Below are 20545 nucleotides of genomic sequence, written 5' to 3'. Positions count from 1 at the left end.
ATTAAATAAAATAACTAATAAAAGCTGTATATTTACAGGGATTGACCTGAAAAGTAGTTGTATTTCATGTATTTTCACATATTTAATACGTTTTTATACAGGTGTTTTTTTGTTATTTTACAAAGATAAACTGTATTTTAAAATAATATTACTGTATAAGTACAGAGCAATTTAATAAAATAACTAATAAAAGCCGTATATTTACAGGGATTGACCTGAAAAGTAGTTGTATTTCATGTATTTTCACATAATTTATCTGTTTTTCTACAGTTTTATAACAATTATTAACAGTAATATTCTGTAATTTAATGAATTAGGACTGTAAAAGATTATCTGTTTTTTTACGGTTTTTGTATGTAATTTTGAAAAACATTTTTTTACCGTAATTTGACGGAATTTCTCTGGCAACTTTGCTGCCAGAGATTTACCGTTTTTTTTACGGATTTTTTTTTACAGCGTACTTCATGTATTTTCACATACTTAATACGTTTTTATACAGGTGTTTTTTTGTTATTTTACAAAGATAAACTGTATTTTAAAATAATATTACTGTATAAGTACAGAGCAATTTAATAAAATAACTAATAAAAGCCGTATATTTACAGGGATTGACCTGAAAAGTAGTTGTATTTCATGTATTTTCACATAATTTATCTGTTTTTTCACAGTTTTATAACAATTATTAACAGTAATATTCTGTAATTTAATGAATTAGGACTGTAAAAGATTATCTGTTTTTTTACGGTTTTTGTATGTAATTTTGAAAAACATTTTTTTACCGTAATTTGACGGAATTTCTCTGGCAACTTTGCTGCCAGAGATTTACCGTTTTTTTACAGATTTTTTTTTTACAGTGTAGGCTTTATTCACAGTGTTTTATCCTCTTTTTGAACTTTTTGCACATTTGAACTCTTTTAAGTTGTCTTGGTTAAATTCACCTGCTATGATGTAAACAGCATCAGGGTGTGAGTCTGATTGGAGTTTATGGAGTGTATTGTAGTGGCAAAAACGCAGAAGCAAAGGTTCCAGGTGCCAAACCAATATTACTTTTTTCACTCAAGCCAATAAAATTTAGACAATCAGAAAATGAATTCAAATATCATCCCAAGCATCTCTCCATGACTCATTTCTAATTCCATCTTTTATACAGTAACATTGTTATACAGTAACATTCATGGGTACATGCACACTTGTTTTTTTGTGTGAAATAATTAGCCTATAAAATGCATGTTTCAAACCCGCCCAAATTTTGCACACCTGCCCAAGCCAATTTTTACTCGCACAATCAAATTCAAGAACCTGCCCGCCCAATCTGGCAACACTGTTTGGTGCAATGACCTATATTTGTTTACCAGTAGCGCAACGTGTGTCACAGTCTGTATGAATTTCTAACGTGTGTCACAGCCGTCAAAGCCTCCGATTCATCATCGTCATACAGTCTATATCAGGGGTCTCCATCCTTTTTGTGAGCAAAGGCTAGTGGGCTACCACAATAGATAAAACAGCCTGGAGGGCTACTTTTTGATATAATCTACTCAACTTCATGTTTTACTTGTTGATATGTTTTAGTATTGTTTAAAATGTTAACATATGTAAATCAAGAATATGTAATAAATAAAAATTACAAAATATGTAATAAATAAAAATTACAATTGAGACTGTTAATAGAATGTGCTTTGGCAGGCACCTATCAGACTCTGAACATTTTCTTAAAATAAGTTTACTTTTTTCATTAACACTTTATTCAAGAAAAATTTTATTATTACATTGGCAGATTTTTTTGCTTGTTTTAAGCACAAATTCGCTTAATTTTTTTTTTGCCTAAAAACTAGAGTTATATTCATAGGTCATTTTGCTCATCAAGAAAATACATCTTAATTTAAGACTTTTTAGATATTTTTACTGAAAACAAGACAAAAATACTAAGAAAGTATTTTTTTGCAGTGTGTGGTGCTTAAGTCCTTGTGTTGTTTTGTGTAGATAATGAACCTGAAAGCTGCGGACAACAACCGATCTGACACAACCCTGTCTTTCTTCAGTCAAGCTGTTGAGAAATTTGGATGCCCACTAAAGTAAAAGCATTAATTTCTTCTTGTACAATCCAGTTTTACTTGAAAACAAAATCTTCAGATATATTAATAAACAAAAAACATTGTGGCCAATGTTTCACAGACAAGGCTTAGTTAGTAGCTTGTGACTTAGAAGAAACATTACTGGTGTGCATCTTGAAACAAAACAATGGCATTGATAGATTTTTTAAGATATGTCAGGTCAGGGCAAGTTGTTTTCGGTTAAAGGGAAGTTCACCCAAAAAGAAAAATGATTTCATCATTTTCTCATTCACGGTTACAATCAGCTGTGTGCTTACCATCATTTATCAAAACATCTTCTTTTGTGTTCATCAGAAAAAAGAAATTCATACAGGTTTAGAACAACATTAAGATGAGAAAATGATGACAGAATTTTCATTCTAAGGTGAGCTACATTGTTAAGACAGATCAAACATACATTTTAATCTGGGACTAAACATAAGCGCCTTGTCTGTTTGTTTAATACATTTAGTTTGATGTTACACACTGTAACATGTATTAGGATTGCATGAGATATTAATGTAAATTTCTGTCTCTTTTTAGTTTATGTTTTGTTATTGTATAGAGTTCAAGTTGATCACGGAGGAGAAAATGTTGGTGTGGCTCGGTTGATGTTTACTTTTATTTTGGGGTGTGAGAGACCCGGGTTCGAATCCACTGTGACACACCATTGTGTCCCTGAGCAAGACACTCAGGGGCGCTGCTAGCAATTTTGGGACCTATGAAAAAATAGGGGGTCGGGCGCCCACCATACCCATTTCGCACCAAACATACAATCCAACCTACTGTAGCTATTCAAAATCTTTGTCTGTAATTTAATAATACAGAACTATTTATTTTGCTATTGTTTTGACCACAGTTATCAGTATTTATAGATACCTAAAATGTCTGCAGCTAAGATAATTTATTGTGCAATGTAAATTTAATTGAAAAATACAGTACATTCAATCAAATATTCAGAGAAAATGCAACATTCTTAAAGATTAAAGATAAATGTGACCATGCCTGTGAAAACCCAGCTGAAGTATTTCTTTGTGATTTACTGTTTTCCACATAAAATCATCCTATATAATGTAAAGAACATTTTGTGAAAATATAAACTTGATATCTTTAATATTGACTGAGTAATGTCATGTCAGCGATTGTAATCATAGTGAAATTAATGCTTGAAATTAAACTGTGATGCTTTTTATCTCACAATAAGATTTGAGACTTTTCTGATTTTCACAGGCAGTCTCAGTGACATACTGTATACTTGAGCTGTTACACACACGACATAGAGGGGACGAACTAAGTGTGTGATGAGATCGTAACAAGGCGTGGTGAGCTTGAACCTGCTTACATCACGAGGCATTTTTTGGACCCAACATCCATTACAAAAATTGTAGTAGCCACAATTTAACCTGAAGAGGGCAGCACTCAGGCTGCGTTTACATTTTGCATTAACATGCGATCTCGGTGATCCGTTCACGCAGATCCGATCATCCGTATATCAGGACACGGCGGGTTTACATTTGTCACATAAATGTGGCTTCTGTATCTGGATGTGTGATCGGATCCCGTTCAGGGAGACGCGCGCTGGGTGGATAGCTGTCAATCACAGATGGCTACAGCTTTCTTTCGCCACATGATTTAGGGTTGTCGCGGTAACTGCAATCCCGTATTGTACCGTGTTACTGAGAAGCAAACAGCAGAGAATAACTAGCAAACCCAACAACCGTGATGTTCACATTTTAAGCTTTATTTTTTTTTTAGCTTTAAAGGCTTTATCTTTGTTTATCTGCAACGTCCGCGCCACATTTCAGCCAACGTTACCTGAACTTGACTTTCACCCGCATGCTTTTCATCAACAACAAAATCGGTGGGAAACATTAGGATGACCTTCCCGACTTTTTAGTCTGCCTGAATTCATACGTTTTTGATTTATGATTTACAAACAGGGCTGGACTGGGACAATAATTTGGCCCTGGCATTTTGGCCCAAACCGGCCCACACTACATACACTGCAAAAAATTATTTTCAAGAAAAAAAATTCTTAGTATTTTTGTCTTGTTTTCAGTAAAAATATCTAAAAATTAAGATGCTTTTTCTTGATGAACAAAACGACCCAAGAAAATAAGTCTACTTTTTAGACCAAAATTTTTTAATTTAAGTGATTTTGTGCATAAAACAAGCAAAATAATCTGCCAATGGGGTAAGCAAAAATGTCTTGAAAATTTTTTTTTAAACACTAAATGCAAGAAAAATGTGCTTACCCCATTGGCAGATTTTTTTGCTTGTTTTAAGCACAAAATCACTTAAATTTAAAATTTTTGGTCTAAAAACTAGACTTATTTTCTTGCGTCATTTTGCTCATCAAGAAAAAGCATCTTATTTTAAGAATGTTTAGATATTTTTATTGAAAACAAGACAAAAATACTAAGATTTTTTTTCTTGAAAATCATTGTTTGCAGTGTATAATTACAAATACCACCCATCTTTGCACGCCTTTAAATATGTATAGCAATAGCAACTCCAATTCCATAAAAGCACTAAACCCAATTAATAGCAGGTAGAAAAGAGTGAGAGTTGATACAACAAACACTGCTAGAACGTGTTATTTATTAATGCAATAAAACTGTATAATCCACACTTATGAATCCTAAAACAAGCTTCATGCAATTGGCAAAATTTGCCATTGGATTGCTGACTTTTTAAAAAACAAACAAAAGTGCTGCTTACATTAATATTGAAAACTGATTATTACTTGCAGTACTTACAGGAAAGTATTCACTACATTCACTGAACTAAACACAGTAATATAGATTTTTTACATTATCTGTCAAATGTGAAGTTATACAATAAACATATATTTTTCTGTAAGCAGATTTCCTCGATTGTTTGATTTTGTTTGAAGAGAAATGATACGTTTTGAAACAGACAATCAACAAAAAATCTACGAATCAGATACACTCTCGTAGTCACAGAGCAAAGAGTGCAATTATTTTATTGCAGCTTTATCACCATATTTTGTGTTTTTGACTCAGTTTTATCAAGGGGTATCTATCTACACTTGTGTTTGAAAGCAGTTCTGCTTACCGCAGTCACTACACTCACTTCTCCCTCGTCTCTCTCCCTCTCCTCACTGACACTTTGCGTGCTGGTGCTTCCAGTGCCACCACCGCCACCATCATCATCATCATCATCACTATCACCAGCGACGCGAGTTGAAGGTCCTGCTGCCGCAGAAAACATTTGTGTGTTTTTAACACATTTTGCAGCGTCTGCCTGAAGAGCCTGCTTCTTTTTGTCACGCAGTTTTTCTGCGCCTCCCTTGCGTTTTTTCTCTCTCTCTCACTGTTTTGACACGTGAACTGACCGACGATGCACGCTCGCTTGCACAGAGACCAAAGTGGTGATTGGGCCAGCTTAATGTCATTCAAAAAATAATAACCAATAGGCTGTTGCTTAAATGTGAGTGGGCCGGTCTATCTAAGAAAAGAAAGGACGATGACTGTGCTGGTCAGTCATTGGGCCAGCTTAATGTCGTTAAAAAAAAAATAACCAATGGGCTGCTTCTTAAATGTCAGTGGACCGGTCTGTCTAAGAAAAAAAGACGCTAACTGGGCTGCTCAGACAAATATAGTATGAGATGTATCGGCCCAAAAAGTACGTCGGCCCACCGGGAAACTGCCCGGTTTGCCAGATGGACAGTCCGCCCCTGTTTACAAATATGATTTTACTAAAACAGCTAACAATTTCCTAAATTTCCTGTTCATGTCTCCCTCTATAGTCTTATAGTTATGTAATTTACAAACACATTTATAAGTAACTTACTTTTTATAAAACCAACATTGAATAAACGTATTTGGTTAATGTTATTATGGTTTGTAAGTGTTTTCAAGTAACTTAAAATGTGTTAAATGAGATAGAAACTGCTGACTGACCAGAAAGAAGCGCAACATTCACGTTGATATGTCGCCATGGAAACTCAAACATTATAACGATTTATTCAATTCTGCCATTAAATATTAAATCCCTCCATAAATAGTGGAAACATGTTAAACATATGACTGAATAAGTTAAATACAGTCAACAGTGTTAAAATGCTTTTGTATATCGATTTATTTCAAGATACGTTTAAGCATAGCTAGCATTGCTCCACAAATATGAATTTATGCGTCTCTCACCTGCTCTCCATGACCTAACGTCCTTTATTTTTGACAGCTGTCAGTGAGATGAGATGATAGTGGGCGGGGTTTTGTGTGACGTTGTGGCACGGGAGGTCTTGCGATTGATACGCAAGGGAAACGGTGTCCACTATCCAGTGTGACAGCCTCTGCTTGGAGACAGCTTTTCCCTTCTGCTGTCCTTCGTAACAGACGAAGAGCTGGTCTGAGGTCCTAAAGCTTCGCGTTCGGTCCACGTACAGTCGCAAAGCGCGGACGGGACACAGCAAAGCTAAGGCTGGGTCTGCCTCCTCCGGGGGCAGTGCTTGCAGACTCACCTCCTGATCTCTGAAAGGAGTGGTGCTAACTTTGGGCACATAGCCAGGCCTGGGTCTCAGTGTAACACTGGAGTCAACAGGCCCGAACTGTAGGCACGACTCGTCGACCGAGAAAGCGTGCAGGTCCCCTACCCTCTTTATCGAGGCCAATGCGAGTAGGGTCAAAGTTTTCATAGAAAGAAACTTGACATGCGCTGACTGCAGAGGCTCGAAGTGGGCGTCCTGGAGAGACTTTAGCACCACGGACAGATCCCAAGAGGGTATGGAGGGGGGACGGGATGGATTCAACCTCCTCGCCCCCCTAAGAAACCTGATGACCAGGTCGTGCTGACCGACCGACCTGCCTGCTATAGGGGCATGGTAGGCAGAGATTGCTGCAGCATAGACTTTAATGGTGGAGGGGGACAGCCTCCTCTCCAACCGGTCCTGTGAAAAAGAAAGCACGACACCGATCGGGCAATCCTGGGGGTTCTCTTGCTGAGAGGAACACCACTCGACGAACAGGTTCCACTTCAGTGCGTAAGCCTGTCTAGTAGACGGTGCACACGCCGAAGCAATAGTGTTTGCTACCTGCATGGATAAACCACTCAAAACCTCCGCGTCCCGTCCAAAGACCACACGTGGAGATTCAACAGGTCCGGGCGCGGGTGCCATATTGTGCCGCCTCTCTGAGAAAGAAGATCCTTCCTCAGGGGAATTCGCCAGGGAGGGGCTGTCGTGAGAAGCACCAGCTCTGGGAACCACGTCCTCGTGTGCCAGTATGGGGCCACAAGGAGGACCCGCTCCTCGTCTTGCCTGACTTTGCACAACGTTTGTGCAAGAAGGCTCACTGGGGGAAACGCGTACTTGCGAAGACCCCGAGGCCAGCTGTGTGCCAGCGCATCCGTGCCGAGGGTTCCCTCGGTCAGGGAATAAAACAGCTGGCAGTGGGAGGTTTCTGGAGAGGCAAAAAGGTCTACCTGTGCTGCTCCGAACCGTCTCCAAATCAGCTGAACTACACAGGGGTGGAGTCGCCACTCGCCGGGGCTCACAGCTCATGATAGCTTGTCGGCCGCACGATTGAGCACACCCGGGATATGAATGGCACGAAGGGACCTCAGATGTTTCTGACTCCACAAGAGGAGATGGCGGGCGAGCTGTGACATGCGACGGGAGCGTACACCACCCTGAGGGTTGATGTAGGCAACTGTCGCTGTATTGTCTGTATGGACTAAAACATCTTTGCCCTGTAACTCGCTCTTGAGGCGGAGCAGAGCAAGATACACCGTCCACAGCTCGAGGCAGTTGATGTGCCAGTGCAGTTGGGGCCCCGTCCAGACGCCTGAAACTGCACGCCCGTTGTAGGTGGCTCCCCAGCCCGTGGCCGAGGCATCCGTGAAGACCACCGCATGCCTGGAGACCTGTTCCAAGGGCACGCCTGCCCGGAGAAAGGAAGGGTCTGACCACGGGCGAAGGGTGCGACGACACGCTGGTGTGACTTGCACCCGGTGTGTGCCGCTGCGCCACGCCCATCTCGGAATTCGGCCGAGCAGCCAATGCTGAAGCGGTCTCATATGGAGCAGTCCGAGCGGTGTCACAGCCGCCGCCGCTGCCATATGCCCCAGGAGCCTCTGAAACACTTTCAGGGGGACCGCCGTCCTGTGATCTAACGAACTCAAGCACTTGAGCATTGACTGAACACGTTCCTCTGTGAGACGTGCCGTAAGTTCGACCGAATCCAAAATCATACCGAGATAAGAGATCTTCTGCGTGGGGCAGAGTTTGCTCTTTTCCCAGTTGACCCGAAGACCCAAGCGGGCAAGATGCCTGAGCACCATGTCCCTGTGTTCGCAAAGCTGCTCTCGAGTCTGTGCTACTATGAGCCAGTCGTCGAGGTAAGCAAGGATGCGAATGCCATGTTCCCTGAGGGGAACAAGAGCACCCTCCGCAACCTTCGTGAAGACACGGGGGGACAGGGAGAGCCCGAAGGGCAGGACTTTGTACTGATATGCTCGTCCCTCGAACGCAAAGCGGAGAAAAGGCCTGTGTCGGGGGAGTATCGAGACATGAAAGTACGCGTCCTTCAGGTCGATGGCTGCAAACCAATCCCCTGGACGGATGCATTGAAAAATGCGTTTCTGCGTCAACATTTTGAACGGCAGTTTGTGAAGTGCACGATTCAAAGTACGCAGGTCGAGGATCGGTCGTAACCCACCGCCTTTCTTGGGTACTATGAAGTAGGGGCTGTAAAACCCCGACCTCATGTCGGCTGGAGGGACCGGCTCTATCGCGTCCTTCGCCAGAAAGACAACGATCTCCGCACGCAAGACGTGGGCATCTACATCTTTCACCGTGGTGAAGAGGACGCCCGCAAACTTGGGGGGACGCCGGGCGAACTGGATCGCATAGCCGAGTCTGATGGTGCGAAGAAGCCACCGGGACGGGCTGGGGAGCTCTGACCAGGCTTCCAGGAACCGTACAAGCGGGACTAGAGGCACTACAGACGTACCCACAGTGGGGCAGCCCAGCGAAGCCGAGACCCCACACCGGTGCGCCATATAGGCGCCCGTGAGGGAACAGGCAAGCGTATAGGAACACTCGCCCGGCTCCGCTGTTGGACGGCCGGGCAGCGAGGATGCACGTGCACGTCCGCTGGCGAAGGAGGAGTGAGCGGGTGGGTTGGCTCCAGAGGGCCACCCATCGCGCTCATCACTCTCTGATAACCTGGAGAAGGAATAGGAAATTGCTCTTTTGGTGAAGTTGTGGGTACCGGCTGAAAAGCCGGCTGAACAGAAATTAACTGTAACAAAAGATTCTCCACCCGTCCCTCCTCGGTGGGAGGGAGCGGTGCGGTCACCGTCTCCCCAAGAGCAGTCCTCGCCATCTCCAGGTGGCCCGTCTTAGGGCCGCTTACCTCTGTGCTTCCTGCCAGGGTTCACGGGAGGCTGGACGGGCGGGGCGCCCTGCCGACGACTGGATCCACGACGCCGCTTAGGTCGCTGCTGGGGCGGCGCGGGACCTCGGCGGGAAGCAGGCTGAGGCGCTGCCGCCGGTACAGCGGTGGTAGCAGCGGGCTGACGCTGAGGCAGGATGTGACGGATCGCCTCGGTCTGCTTCTGTGCGGCCGAAAACTACTGGGCAAAGCTTTCGACCGCATCGCCGAAGAGGCCGGCCTGGGATATGGGGGCGTTCAAGAACCGTGTCTTGTCCGCCTCGCTCATATCGGCCAGGCAGAGCCAGAGATGGCGCTCCTGGACCACCATGGTGGACATTGCACGCCCAACAGCCTGTGCGGTGACCTTGGCCGCCCGTAGCGCCAGGTCGGTAGCCGCACGTAGTTCTTTAAGGGCTGTCTGGTCGTGACCACCCTCGTGCAGGTCCCTCAGTGCCTTGGCCTGATGGACCTGGAGCAGCGCCATAGCGTGCAGGGCTGAGGCCGCTTCCCCACAGGCCATGTAAGCAGCTCCCGTCAAAGCAGATGAGTACTTACAAGCCCGCGAGGGCAGGGACGGCTTATCCCTCCATGAGGCAGCGGTGGCCGGACACAGCTGCATCGCGACCGACCGCTTCACAGTTGGGATAGCCATGTACCCCTTGGCGGCCCCGCCGTCAAGAGTGGTGAGGGGGGAAGGCTTACAAGGCCGGTTGCGGGCGGCGAAAGGAGCCATCCACGACCTTGTAACCTCCTCATGCACCTCGGGAAAGAAAGGAACCGGGGCAGAGCGGGATGGACCAGCGCGAGCCGCCCCGAGAAACCAATCGTCCAGGCGAGACGGTTCGGGTGGTGGAGGCAGAGTCCAATCCAAGCCAACCGTCTCAGCCGCCCGAGCGAGCATGGCAGCCATCTCCGGATCGGTTTGTGCTGCGTGCCCCGACGGCGGCAGCGGGTCTGAGCCGACATCCGAGAGTGACTGCCCACCCTCCGATGCTGCGACCGACATACGGTCCTCATCGGGAGAGCCGAAGGATAGGTGTGGTACGCTTGGTCCACTACCTCCCTCCAAACTCTCAGCTGGCAGCAGAGCTGAAGAGTGAGAGGACCCGGAGGGTTGGTTCCCTGCGGGGAGCAATCCCACTGTCACCCGTGGCAGCCCGGAGCTCGTCGACACGAACGAGGCAGCGGGACGGGGGGCGTCTTACCCTGGAGGTAAGACAGCCTGGTCTTCAGCTCAGAGATGGTCATCTTCCCGCAATGGGAACATGAACCATCCACGAACGCTGCCTCAGCGTGTGTAACACCCAGACACGAGAGGCAGCGATCGTGAGCATCCGACGGTGCCATAAATCGACCACATCCAGAAACACACGGACGGAACGCCATCTTTAAAAAGACGCGAAACCGCCCGTGGGGCACAGAGAAATGTAGTCTTTAAAAAGACACAAATCACTGTGCAGCTCTTTTGTGAGGAAACTACTCTTTTAGTGCAGATGGAAGATGAAGCACACAGGGGAACAGTAACCACACGCTCTGATTAAACTTAAAAATTAACACAGGCAGTGGAAGCCGCTGTAGCGCTATCATGCCAACAACCACGCACAGGTTCCTACCAACAAACACACAAGTTGATTCCAACACAGCAGCAGCAGTGCACAGCTGATGGCTCCGAAGCGAAAAGCTACTGAATGCAGTCTATTGCTGGCATTTATACCCACCTGGCGGGGTGGAGCCAGCATTATGCAAATACTGCATGCGAACATTCATTGGCTCTTTTACATACAAGCGAAGCTGATTGGTCTCTCAATGCGAGTTCCCAATTCGTCGGTCACGACGTGACGTCGTAGTGACCGACTGAAAGGGAACCCTATTCTTACAGATCATTAACTAAAAAAAGTTGGTTTAGGGTGTAGTTACTCTTTAAGAAAACAGCTATACTGTTATTAAATGATTCTTCAGACTGTTTTTTAATCAACGGGGCTCTAAAATGAAATGAATGACAACTATAGCAGATTACAACATAGATTTCCATTGATTTCTTAACCCTGTTGCAAGTTGAGAAGCTTTAATATACATAACTGGACTAGTTTAGCCTTTTTTTGCATTTCAGTTTTATCACAACCAACTCGATTCACGACTGCATAAAAATCCTTCCTTGGCATATTGCGTTACAAAACTAGTGTGTAACTGATCGCATTTCTAGTTTATGTTAATTAGCTTATACGGGCTACGTTAATTAAACAGCTTATAAGGGCTGACTTCGCGTTAGAATCATAACACAAAACAGGGAACGTAAATCACCTTGTGTTTTTTTAAACTGAGGTGAACAGAGCAAAGACTTATTACAGTGGAAAGAAAACTACATTGTATTGATCCAGCGTCACATTGTGTAAACTGCATTTATAGTAAGGAAGTGCACATATGCAGATATCATAGCAAATAGCAGTAAAGATGTCACAGGGTGACTTAGGGCGGAACCAAAAATTGAGAGGAGAGGTTCCGCCCGGAGAGAATTTTTAAAAGCACCTTTCACTTCCCAGTCTCCCTGGCAACACAAATTATGAGGAAACGAGCCACAGGTGCAGCCAATTTATGTAGCAGCTCTGATAAGAGGAGGAAATGAGGACGGGCCACTTAAAGGGAGCTGTAGCAGCACACAGGAGGATAGTTGCTTTCGAGCACGTTAGACACGAGAGGCGATCGACATGGGGAAAGCTCCTCTGCCAAAGGCAGAAAGATGATCCGCACCTTTTGAAGAGCCCGCAGGCTCTGTTGATCCGGGCTGCGCTACGAAGCGCGCGGAAAGAGGACGGAGCCACAGGAGGCGAAAGAAAGGCGAGCTGTGGATCTTTTAGAGGAGCACCCCGGGGCTGGTTGTGGACGTTGTGTTGCAGTGTTGTGTACACTCCTCGGGTGTATTGCTGGTAGCGGTCGGGCTCTTTTTCCCAGGCTGAAGCAGTGCAGTTGGAGAAACGCTGGGAACCTTAAAGGTTGGAAAACGAACGAATGGAATCGTAAGCACAGTCATAACAGAAGAAGAGAACGGAGTATATGTGAGTACAGACCTGCAAGTGGATTGAGTAAACGCTGGAGAAACGCCCTGCTTTGCAGGATTGATGTTGCCTGTTGTGTGGATCAGAAACAAGGGACAGTCGATATTTATCGTTGACGGTGCTTGTGAGTATTAACATTTAGTGAAGACGCTTTGCACACTAATCTGTATTTTCATTGGATACCTCCAGGAGAAGGAGGGCGGCCCTACCCCTGAGATAGTGTGGTGGGTGAGCCGAGGAAACATCCGACAGAAGCTAAACACAGCGACTAGGCCATCAGCTAGACCGAATATTTCCATCAACCACTGGACCTGTGCAAAGTGTAAAGAGACGGGCGTCCTTTGAGGTTCACTTAAGCGTGGTGGGTGATTCTTTGTGTCGTGGAAACTTACACTTTTGACGTGGTGCTGTGTACTGCTGTGTACTGCTGTATATTGCTGTGTGTCTTGTCAGACAAACCCCCGCCTTCGTACACTTTGTCAAAGGAAGATGAAGAGGTTGCCGGTCTTAGCAGAAGATATCAGAATTTATGCTGTGTATACGCTTTCGGTCCACATAACGAAGAGGTGCTACAGAAACGATTTCCCATCCAGACGTTGGGGTAATTCTGAAGAAACGGCGGTGAAGGACTGAAGGATTGGTGAATGTGTGAGTACAATTAAAGGTCATTAGTGTTGATGCGTTGATCTATCTAATATCCACTATTGCAGAGAGTGAGGTGTAGGCACTCCGCCGTCCCGGGTGTCTACAAAGGGGCGCCTCTGCTAGGGATACGATCGCATAGACGGCAGATAGAGAAGGGCAGCGCTCGGCCTGGTGAGACGACGTGACGTGCCCACCCCCCTGTGACCAATGAGCTCGTCGTGAGGGTTCGCCCCCGACGTTGCCAGAGGTTTACCTGCGGATCTGACCTATCGAGAGGAAGCCAAGATTAGTAAGTCCGCCATACTTACCTTATCCAACTTAAATAATTCCCCCACGTCTGTGCTTTACTGAAACAGGAGGGCACCGCACCCAGCTGCTGAAGAGAGAGAGAAGGAGAGTGAATACTAGAGAAACGAACAGCGTGAACCTCATACCTACCGTAGGCTGTAACCAGCGAAGAGGTGCGAAGGTCAAGTTGAACTAACTGTGTCTATGTCCCAGCTGCTGTCTGTGAAGAGAGAGAGGAAGAGAGTGAATACCAGAGGAAACGAGCAGTGTGAACCTCATACTTACCGTAGGCTGTAACCAGCGAAGAGGTGAGAAAGCCGAGTTGAACTAACTGTGTCTTATGTCCCAGCTGCTGTCTGTGAAGAGATAGAGAGAAAGAGTGAGTGACACGACAAAGAACCGTGTGAGCACGAGGACGAGAGCCTCCACGAGGGAGACCAAGGTACGCAACCAGGACATTAACCCCCACACTCATTCTATTTTGATTCTGCCTCCAGGAGGAAGAAGGAGGGCGCCACGGAAAACTAGACTCAGGCCGGACCCTGAGTCCCACGTCCCGGACCCCAGTCGCCCCCTTGCTCCCTGTCACCTTCTCGGCCGTGGCCCACCTGGAGGGCAGAGCCTGATATTAGTTTTAATTCCCCCTTCCCCATTTCCAAGCATATTTTAAATATTTAATAAATAAAGATTGTTTTAATATTACCTGCTCTCGTTGTTGTCTGGTCATTGGGTTGGCTTTGGAGACCTCCTCGAGGTGGAAGTTGAGAAGGGGCATGGCTTTAAGTAAAGCATAGCCAGCCCCTGGGCGTGACAAATACACACACCTTGCTCTCTTGTGAAGTTCACGCGCACTGTGAGACCGTGGATTGCAGACGGCGCTAAAACGCAGAGTAAAGACGGGGCGGAGCTAAGAGGGCTTCAGCTTAATAAGAGGGTTGCATGTGCGGCACAGTCCTTGGCTGGGGCCCTCAAAAGTTCATGGGCCCTTAAAATCGTTCTAACTTCCCCCCCCTTACGGCGCCCCTGAAGACACTTAACCCATTGCTCCAGAGGTGTGTGACCTCTGACATATATAGCAATTGTAAGTCCCTTTGGATAAAAGCGTCAGCTAAATGAATAAGTAAGTATATAAGTACTGCACGCGGATCAGACAGTAACTGTTTTATAGCAGACAAAGTGTCCACAGTCACAGGTGAGATTGTTTATTTCTGTAAATGTATACTTTAATCACTATATCAAAGATTTAATGTAATTCATCTGTTTTTTTTTTAAGAGCCTCTGGCGTGGTCTCTGGATAGGGGTCACTAGCATATTTTACACACACTAGAGGAACAGGACATGCTGGATCTGAGCAGCGCTTTTCAATTATTTTGCTGCCATTTTGTGTTTTTACCCCAACTGCAAGCAATTCTAGATTTGTTTCATGAGAGATGGGACCACCCACTGACAACGGAGCAAAACCTCAAACCTAACCAGCTGTGGGAAATCGGACAGATGGAAAATCCCATTGCCAAATTTATACATTAAAAATAACATCAGAGACTTGAATGCTGTTTGTATTTACAATAACAAAATGAACTGTGAATTATGATGATGTAAACAATAAACCTTATGTTTTATGTTAGGAGATGACCATTCCTGATATCAAAAGAGAGGACAGTGGACCTTTTGAAGATAAAGACATGGCGATAAATGATCCACAGTTGTTAAGGGCCTATAAGTCCTGAACATATGAAGCGGTTAAGACAACATATTAATCCTTTACAACCCTACAATGGCATGGATATTTATATGAGTCCAGTTTGTGCAAAAGCTGCATACTGAAAAGTAGATCTTGTTTCATGTACTGTGCTTTTCATTATTTTTAAACTGTGTTACTTTTTTACTAGTAGATGTCAAATAAGCATCATCTCTTGTTTAATCTTTTTTTATCGAGCACATTACAATGAACATTAAGTCCTTAAATCAGAATATTACTGCATACAAAGCTAGCAAATGACAAAGTTGCACAAAGTAACTAAATTTCATGGATAAACCCACCGTCTACAGACAATAGACATATCATCATGTCTGCTGTTAAAGCTGAGAAAGATGTGTGACAACAAGTATGCTTTTTGTTTTGGTTGACTCCACTTGACTGAACAATTTCCAGGTTAACTTTGCACAAACGTCTTTATTGTTATAATGAGTTTGATAAACACTAGTTGTGATGTTATGACTTTTACCTGTAAGTAAATAAATATCACCTTCATCTGTCATGTGCTTAACATTGTATGAGACCTTGACAAATGCTGTTTGTTTGCTGAAATATGTTATAAAGCTTGTAATAAAGTGAAATAAGTGTGCATTTAGATTTTGTCTTTTCAACTTCACAAACCAACCCAGAGTTTCATGAGTTTTCTCAAGTTGCTGAGTGATGCTGATATAAAGAGAAGGAAAAGCTTTAATATGTTAGCACATGACTGTTTACTCCACATGGAAAAAGTACATAATAAAAGTATATAATATTCAGTTTCTGTTATATTTTAATGGTTTTAGGGGCGGATTTGCGGAAGGGCTTACTCTAGTCCCAGACTAAAATGCATGTTTGAGCAGCTTTAATTTTAAAACACCTTGTACTAACATATTTTAACACATATAAGTACTTTTGTTTTACCTCAAGATTCACACCAGTATATTTTTTGCAAGGTTTGTTTGTTAAAACTTTTGATTTGTATTTTCAGTACAAATATCTAAAAAAATTTAAATGTAGATGTATTTGCTTGATGAGCAAAATGACCTAGGAAAATAAGTCTAGTTTTTAGACAAAAAATATCAAATTTAAGCGATTTTGTGCTTAAAACAAGCAAAATAAAAAAAATAAAAATAAAAAAAATAATAATATAATAATAATCTGCCGATGGAATATTTTTTTTCTTGAATTAAGTGTTTATGGAAAAAGTAAACTTATTTCAAGAAATTTTTCTTATTTCATTGGCAAATTTCTTTTGGTTGTTTTAAGCACTCATTTACTTAAAATTTATATTTTTTTGTCTAAAAACTAGTCTTATTTTTCTAGGTCATTTTGCTCATGAAGAAAATAAATATTAATTAAAGAATGTTTAGATATTTGTACTGAAAACAAGACAAAAATACTAATCTTACTGAAAAATCCAGCTAAGACCAGCATAAGCTGGTAGCTGGTTTTAGCTGGTTTAAGGTGGCAGAACCTGGTTTGAGCTGGTCCTCCCAGCCTGGCAAAGCTGACCAGCTAAGTCCAGCTAGACCAGTTTAATAAGTGACCAAGGCACAGCTAGACCAGCTTGCTACACCAGCAAAACCAGCTAAAACCAAGCTGGGAGACCAGCTAAAACCAGCTCACCAGCTTATGCTGGTCTTAGCTGGAATTTTCAGTAGGGTAAGAAAGTATTTCTTGCACTATAATGACTGAATGTATATAGGTAAAACAAATTAAAACATTTAACCGACCAGTACAACATTAAATACATTGAAAAATTGATTAAAGGGATAGTTCACCCAAAAATGAAATTTCTGTCATCATTTACTCACTCGTATGTTGTTAAAAACCCACATAAATGTCTTTGTTCTGATGAACACAGATGAAGATATGTTGAAGAATGTTTGTAACCAAACCGTTAGTGGACCCCATTCACTTCCATAGTAGGAAAAATAATACTGTAGAAGTAAATGGGATCCACGAATGGTTTGGTTAGAAACATTTCTCAAAATATCTTCCTTTGTGTTTATCAGAACAAAGACATTTATACAGGTTTTTAACAACATGAGCGTGAGAATTTTCCTTTTTAGGTGAACTATCCCTTTAATTCAATTTACTACATTTTTTTAAAGGTAAGTGCTTGCAATCAATTTATATAAGCTATATTTAAACAAAAAAAGTAAAATAAAATAAAAAACTTTTGTTTAAATGTGGCTTAAATAAATTAATTGCAACCACGTGTAGTCTCAAACCAAACTTTTAATTGAAACCAATTAATTTCTCTCATTATATTGTAGTCCAACATATTATTTTCTTAGCAATAATATTACAGTTATATAATTGTAAGAGAAAATAAATATCCAGTAGTGAAAAACTTTCTTAAAATAATGAAGGTTTCACACAAGTAATGACTCTGTGATTTGCTGTTTTATAAGATGGGTAACAGCGCCACCTACTGCATCTATGTTATTGGCTCGGAAGCGAATTGCTTTTTAATTGACTAGATAACTAGTCAGTGGCGGGTGAAGAGTTAATGTTTGTAATCTCTGAAGTCATTTCTGTTGTCAAGGTCACCCTGGCAGACGCTTTGATATCGTGACATCATAAAGCCCACGCTCAAGTCATCGCGTGTGGGACAACACGAGTCGTTCAAGCGTCACATTTGAAGTTCGCTCCTCCTGACAGCTGCTGGATTTCTCCTCCTAAAGGTTTTTGTCTTTTATTTAAGTTTTATGATGTTTGCTTATAGCAGTCATTTTTAATTCAGTGCTGCTTACATAAGTAACGAAATAGAGCAAAGCAATCATATAAATCAAGTTTTTAATTGAGCTGTATCTCCAGCAAAAGAAGAAATGAAGTGATTTTAACTGCAGTCTGTGCGTTTTCCCCAACAACACTGAAGTGAATTATTTTAATTTTTCTATTTATATAATATTATGTACAATTTCATAGTAAATTTGCTTTTCGATAAGTAATTACAGCAAAATCATTGTTAAACAATTTTCGTGAGTCACTAGATGGCAGCACAGACACAATAAAACGAACATAAGTGACTTATTAATAAACAACATCCATTATAAAAGCTCAGAAGCGAGCTTTAATTAATAAAACACTGAAAATACACGAATAGTTAGGGTTTATTGTTTATTGTTTGTTTTGTACCATACATCCCTACTGAAAAAACCCACCTAAAACCAGCATAAGCAGGTGGGCTGGTTTTAGCTGGTTTTGCTGGTGTAGCTAGCTGGTCTAACTGTGTTTTTGTCACTTTTTAAGTTGGTCCAGCTGGACATAACTGGTCAGGCTGAAAGACCAGCTAAAAACCAGCTACTGCCACCTCAAACACCAGCTAAAACCAGCTAATGCTGGATTATTCAGTAGGGATAATAGGTAGATACAAATGAATTACAGTTTTTCTCAGTCTCTTTTGAGCATTTCTCAGATCAGAAATAAATTTTTCAAAACACGCTGTTCAACCTTCACATCATCAAGTCAGTTGTGCACAACATACAAGCAAATTCTCATTGTTTTGGACAAATTGTAAATGCTTTGGTACAACGATGCACTTGATCATCTAAACTTGTCTGCTGTTTGCTACATTTTTAATTGTTCATGGTTTCTGTTGAATAGTTTTACATCTTTAAACATTTAGACATTAGTTCATGATACAAGGCATGTAATGCTGAATTGTGACCTTTTTGTGATAATCTGTTACTGTAAGCATGTTTTCCATAGTTTTCCTTTTTTTTTTGTCTTTTGTAAACTGAATTGATAAATTGCTGTCAAGTGAATATTAAAATTTAGATTCACAGAAAATTTCATGGTCGGTAATTTGGTAAGTGAAGGTCATGATGTTAGTAATTATAAAGGTCTTTATCGTAATTACGGAATTAGTTATGATCTGGTACAGTGTGCTGAAGTGAAACTCATGGACATTTATTTTGTTAGCAATTATATTTCAAATGCTGCTCATCCCTGTGCATAGGCGCTATTATATGATGCTGCATTGGTTCAATTCATGGTTAAAATGAACATGAACAAAAAGCTAGCATTTTCCCATCAATTCATATAAGTAATAATACAGTGATTGATATGGGGTGTATTTTATTAAGTTTATTTCTGCTTAATAGGCACAATAGATTTGTAAAATTATGAATCTTCAGTATAGAAAACACAGAGGGGTGGTTTACCAGACAGAGATTAACTTAAACCAGGACTAGGCCTTAGTCCTATTGGATAATCAAAATATTGTCAGTGTATTAAAACTTTCAGGAAAAATGTTAAAAAAACATTTAAAAATGGAAACTTAATGAAACCAGTGATAAAGTGAATGATGTTGTATTTTTATATTGTATATTGATGTTGAGTGTTTCTGCATTAAGTTCTAGATGAGAGCTGAGTTGCCGTGGCAACCGTGAGGCATCATCAGTCAACAAAGAGCAACAACAAACTCTCATCTCTCTCAACGCTTCTCTTTTATTGTAAAAGGTTAGTAAAAATTATAACATTTCAAAGAAAAAACATTGTAATTCACACGCTTTAATGTCAAAGTAAAGTTTAAATACCTTAACTAACATGAACAAACAATCAACTATATAGTTTTTCAGCTTGTATTAATTCTTGTTAATGTTACTTAATATCAATACAGTTATTAATGTTAGTTCATGGTGCATTAATTACAGTTTTTCTCAGTTGCTTTAAACCTTAAAATCAGAACAATCTGTATAAACATTATTGATGTCCTGCAAAAGCCTGTAACTTGTTCATTATCCTTACATTTTTACATCAGTAAACATGTCAGTGCCATCAATATAGCAAATCCGTGTGTTATTGTTCATAAACAAGACAGTCAAAATGTTTAGTCAAATGTTATCAATATACCAAGTGTACCTACACAATTATAAGTGTCAGTATTTTCTGATGTAAACTGTGATGAATTCACCTTTTTACCATTTTTAATGCTAAATTGTATATTGGACAATTGTATAAAAATCTGCATGATTGTATTGCAATTTGTTCAAAACAATGAGAATTTGCTTTTATGTTGTGCACAACTGACTTGATGATGTCGAGGTTGAACAAAATGTTTTGAAAATTAATTTCTAATCTGAGAAATACTCCAAAGAGACTGAGAAAAACGACAGAGTTATGACAGCAGGAGTTCAAAATGCTTGAAGGTCACGTGATTCATGTTGACTTCAGATACTTCCAGAAACTTGATAACAGGCCAATCAAAAACACTGAATTTGTCCATCTATCTGTCTATCCCTCTTTCTGTCTGTCAGTCAGTCAATCTGTCTGTCTGTCTGTCTGTCTGTCTGTCTGTCTGTCTGTCTGTCTGTCTGTCTGTCT

Source organism: Paramisgurnus dabryanus, chromosome 23 (assembly GCF_030506205.2).
Source record: "Paramisgurnus dabryanus chromosome 23, PD_genome_1.1, whole genome shotgun sequence".
Taxonomy (NCBI): domain Eukaryota; kingdom Metazoa; phylum Chordata; class Actinopteri; order Cypriniformes; family Cobitidae; genus Paramisgurnus; species Paramisgurnus dabryanus.
This window is presented reverse-complemented; position numbering follows the sequence as displayed.